This window comes from Octodon degus, unplaced genomic scaffold (genome assembly GCF_000260255.1).
Source record: "Octodon degus isolate 3935 unplaced genomic scaffold, OctDeg1.0 scaffold00049, whole genome shotgun sequence".
Lineage (NCBI taxonomy): Eukaryota > Metazoa > Chordata > Mammalia > Rodentia > Octodontidae > Octodon > Octodon degus.
In genome coordinates, this window is record NW_004524625.1 from 3,953,342 (window position 1) to 3,959,010 (window position 5,669).

General features: G+C 38.3%; 1 protein-coding gene across 1 annotated transcript in view; it reads right to left on the minus strand.

The window, feature by feature from the left end:
* Positions 1–5,669, minus strand: part of Rsf1 (remodeling and spacing factor 1) — a 155,569-nt gene that overhangs the window by 118,068 nt on the left and 31,832 nt on the right. The gene's annotated exons all lie outside the window — the stretch shown is intronic.

Consider the following 5,669-nt stretch of genomic DNA (forward strand, 5'->3'; position numbering starts at 1 on the left):
CTTGTACAGCAATTAACCACTAAGAAGAATATATGCAGTGTATTATTTGTTGAAAAATAAAAAATAATAAAAAATGAAAAATAAAAAAAAAAGAATGCAACAAATCAAGAAGATTATACATCACCACCAAGTGGGATTCATTCCAGGAATGCAAGAATGGTTTAATATATGCAAAACCATAAATGTAATACATCACATCAACAGAGTCAAAGACAAAATTCACATCATCATCTCAATGATGCAGAAAAATATTTTGATAAAGTCCAACACTCATGATAAAAACACTACAGAAAACATGGATAGATGATCTTTAACTCAATCTCATAAAAGCCACCTACAGCAAGCCAAGAGCCAACATTATACGTAGTGGACAAAAACTGCAAGCCTTCACTTTAAAATCAGGAACAAGATAAGGATGCCCACTTCTACCAATCCTGTTGAATATAGACTTGGAAACAATAGCCAGAGCAATTAGACAAGAAAAAGAAATGAAAAGAATAATGATTGGAAAGAAGAAAAATTATCATTATTTGCAGATGACATGATACTGTACATAAAACACCCCAAAATCTCCACTAAGAGACTTGAAGAGTTAATAAACAAATTCAGTAGCATGGCAGGATACAAAGTTAAAAATAAAAAATCAATAGCATTTCTTTCTGTGTGAGTGTGAGTGTGTGTGTGTGTGTGTGTGTGTATTTGGTACAGGGTCTCACTATGCAGCTCAGACTTGTAGTGATCCTCCTGTTATCAGCCTCCCCAGTGCTAGGACTACAGACATGCTCCACCACGCCCGGACTCTGTCACCAGCTCAGCGTCCCCCAGGGATGGGGCCAGCATGGCATGTGGAACTGGAGATGGAACCCTGGTCCCTGCACCTTCCAAAGCAGGCGCTTTATCTACTAAGCTATCTCACTAGCCCTAAAAGATGAATAGCATTTCTATTGATGTTAACACCAAGAAAGAAATTATAGAAACCACAGTCTTTCACAGTAACACCCCCAAAGATGAAATACTTAGGAATCAATCTCACAAAGAAGTAAAAGATTTATACAGCAAAAATTATAGTGCTCTCAAAAAAAGAGACTGAAGAGGATTTCTGAAAATGGAAAGATATTCGTTGCTCCTGGATAGGTAGAACCAACACTGTGAAAATGGTCACATTCCCAAAATTGTTTTACATATTCAATACAATCCCAATTAAAATATAATTAGTATACCTCACAGATCTAGAAAAAAAAAATTCCTAAAATTCATCTGGAACCAGAAGAGACCTAGAATAGCAAAACAATTCTGAGCAAAAGAGGAAAGACAAAAGACACTACAATCCCTGACTTGAAGCTATACTACAAAGCTACTGTGATAAAATCAGTATGGTACTGGCATAGAAACAGACTGAGGATCAACGGAACAGATTAGCAGATGTAGACAGAACTAGAAGGACACTCAGCCTCCTTATCAAAGTGGCCAAGCATGTTCATTGGAACAAAGATAGCATCTATAATAAATGGTGCTGGAAATACTAGCTTTGCACATGCCAAATGCTTAAAGTGGACCAATGCCTATCACCATGCACAAAACTACAGGCAAAATGGATCAAAGATTTAAATATTAAGACTGAAACACTAAATCTTCTGGAACAGAAATTAGGTAGAAATCTTAAGGACATAGGGGTAGGTAAAGAGTTCATGAACAAAATTCAAACTGCCTGGGAAACACTTCAAGGAATCAACAATTGGGATCTCATCTTTTTGAAAAGTTTCTGCACATGTCAAAAGAAATCACCAACAGAGTAAAAGGAAAACCCATGATGTGGGAGACAATTGTAGCAGACTGTCTGTCAGACAAAAGACTCCAATCTAGAACATATAAAGAATTAAAAAAAAAAAAAACCCTTTAAAATTCAAGGACCCAATCCAAAAATCGGCATCTGAGATGAATATACACTTCAAAGACAAATGAAGAGATACAAATGCCAAATAAATATATGAAAAAATGTTCAACATCATTGATCATTCAAGAGATACAAATTAAAACAACACTGAGACACCAACTCATAATGGAAAGAATGACTGTCATCAAGAAGTGAACCAATAACAAATGCTGGAGAGACTGTGCAGTAAAAGGAAACTTTCTCCACTGTTGGTGAAAGTGCAGACTAGTACAATCATTATGGAAATTCCTCAAAAAGTTAGGATTGGAAGTCCCATTCAAGCCAGCTATTCCCCTCCTACGTATTTTTCCAAAAGAACTGAAATCACACCACAGTGATATATATGCACCCATGTTTATAGTAGCACAATGTGTCATAGCTAAATCTTAGAAACAATCCAAATGCCCATCAACAGAGGAATGGATGAAAAAGCTGTAGTATTTTTACACAATTGAGTATTATTCAGCTCTTAAAAAGATAAATTTGAGGATTCTGTAGATAAATGGATGCACTAGAGACTGTATTGGTAAGTGAAATAAATCAGATTCACATGTGACAACACTAAATTATCTCACTACTGTGAGAACCTGAAAGAGTAATTAAAATCTAAAAGGTACAACAGATACTGTGAAAGGGAAAGAAATTGTTCAGCGGGAAGGAAAAACTGGGATGAGGAAAACGACAAATGAAAGAAGGGGAAAAATATATATTTAGGTATATATATACATGCAGAATAGTTTGGATAATGGTATTGTCCATATTTGCTCGTCTTTTCAAGGCAGCACTTAATGCTTTAAAAAAAATTTTTTTACTCTGATTTTTTTTCTCTTTTGAATTTCTTATAACTTCTTTGTTATTGGTTTTTTTCCCTTCAAAAGACTCTTACACGTTTATATCAGGCAATCTGAACAACCAATTTGAAGATATCATCATACAATATAGAAACCATTGTTGAATTCCTATTCCTTTGTTTAGTGAAATATTTTATCATTTCTAATTTTTATTTCAATCACTATTTTGTATTCTTTAAAAATTAAAGAAACTGGGGCTGGTGAGATGGCTCAGTGGTCTAAAGCACCTACTTAGAACAAGCCTAGCAAAGCACAGGGACCGCAGTTCAATCCCCAGCACCACATGCCAGCCAGCCCCGCCCCCTGGTGGGCTGAGCTGGCCACATGCACACACACACACACACACACACACACACACACACATAAATAAATAAAAATTAAAAAAAAAATTAAAGAAACTGAAGTCAATGAAATTGAGACAAAAAAATATAAAGCATCAATGAATCAAAGACTTGGTTCTTCAGAAGACTACACAAAATAGACAAATCATTAGCAAATCTAACCAAAACAAAAGAGCAAAATCAACGATTAGAAATAAAAAAGGTGAATCACAATGAACACTGCCAAAATCAAAGATTAACAAGTATAACAAATCTGGATGTCCTCAACGACCTCATCTTTGTCAAAGGTGCAATACACATTCACAGAAAGACAGCCTCTTAAATAAATAGTGCTTAAAATGAGACCCATATCTTTTGCTCTACACTAAATTCAAAATCTAACTGGATCAAAGAATTTTTTTTTTTTCTGGTGGAACCGGGGATTCAACTCAAGCCCTTGCACTTGCCAGGGAAGTGCTTATTCCACTAAGCCATCTCCCTGGCCCCAAAGATCTAAATATTAACAAAAACACTCAACCTACTGGAAGACAAAATAGGTAGAACTCCTGAAGACAAACACCTTATAAACAGATGGTGCAGGCAAACACCTTATAAACAAAACCCCAACCTCACAGAAACCATCACAAAGAACTGGAATCTGATCTTTCTTTCTTTTTTAATGTATTTAGTACAGGATCTACAGGGTCTCATTACACAGATTGGACTTGTAATGATCCTCCTGTTCAGCCTCCCAAGCTCCCAAACTCTGGGATTACAGGCACGCACCACTACACCCAGTCTCAATTGCTGTCTCTCGCAACTTCCGTCGGCCTAAGCAGGTGCTTTAATCCGCTCAGTTATCTGGCCAGCCCTTTGGAATCTCATCTCTTTAAAAAGTTTTTCAATAGCAAGAAAAACCACCAACAGAATGAAGAGACAACCCAGTGCAGGAAAAAATTCTTGCCAGCTACTCCACAAAGGACTACTATCTAGAATACATAAATAACTCAAAAAACCAGGCTGCCATAAATTTAAAGACTCAATCCAAAAACAGGCATCTGCACTGAAGACTGTTCTCCAATGAAAAAGTAGAAATGACAAATTTATAAAAAGATTTTCAGGGGACCGGGAAGACAGCTCAGTGGAGTAAGTGTTTGCTTGGCAAGCACAAGGTCCGGAGTACGATCCCTAGTAGTGCAAAAAAAAAAAAAAAAAAAAAAGATGTTCAACATAACTGATCGTTTGGGAAATTCAAATTAAAACAATGCTACGATTCCATTTCATACTGGAAAGAATGGCAATCATCAAGAAATCAAAGAGACCCACTCCTAGCCCAGGCCCGGTGAGTGTGTGGGAGAGCTTCCCACTACCCTGCGACAGCGGGACCTATTACTGGTCCCAGCCAAGGCGCAGTGGGGGTGAGACGCTCTTCCACCCTCTTGGGACGCTGCCCACCACTCCGCAGCACCTCCCCCATCCTGCCCTCCCAGTAGGAATTTCTGCAGCATTCAGGTAACCCCCAGACCCAGTCCTAGCCGAGGCCCGGTGAGTGTGTGGGAGAGCTGCCTCTCCCATCTACTCCACCTTGTCCCCTCCAGGCTCAGCTCAGGCCTGTCATACAGTCCTGGGGTGAAACCCTGCAGCTGCAATCCCTGCAGTGTAGAGGATAGAACGACCCAGCTAGTCCAGGAGCAGAAAATCTTGCCAGAGGGGCACAACAGGTTCACCCCCAAGGGCAGCAGCAGCAAGGAGCTTAGCACAGCAGCCAGACCCAAGCCAGGCACAGCTGGATAAATCCAAACTTTGTAGATCAGTACCTGAAAGTCAGTATGTGCTAAGGTTATAACAACAACGAAGATCTACAACAAAGGTCAGAAGACAGTGCTACACAAAATGAAGAGAAGGAACAAAAAACAACCTCAAAACCCAAGCCCACCCGTAACAAGTGCAGAGGACACTAACACAGAACAAATTGGAAATCACACAGCTGAAAGCAATGAATCAATGGCTTCTGAAATAAAGAAACAGCTGCAGAAAGGTACAGAGGAACTCAGACTGGAAATAAAAAAAGAAATCCCTGAATTAATAACATCTGCAGTAAAGAATCAAATGCAGAAATATGGAGGAAACCCAATGCCCACCTAGAACAAGTGCAGAGGACACTAGCTTGGCTCAAAGGTATGAATTAATAGTGTTGATAGTTAATAAGCAACAGCAGAAAGTTACAGAGGAACTCAGAGTGCAATTCTTTCCTGAAATAAAAAAAGAACTTTAGGAACTCATAGCATCTGAAGTAAAGAAGCAACTACAGAAACATAGGGAGGAAACCCAATCTGAAAAAAAACATTGCAGTAAAAGAATTTATAACTGCTTCTAAAGAAGACATTGATAAAAAAAAAATAGAGATTAGAAAAATGACGGATTCCTCGAATGGGCAATACAGGAAAGAAATAGATCGCATGAAGCAGAGTCAAAGAGCTATAGAGGAAATTAAAATCTCAATCACAAGCTTGCAAAAACGTTTAAGTGAATGTGAAGACACAGTTTCAGATCTTGAAGATGCTG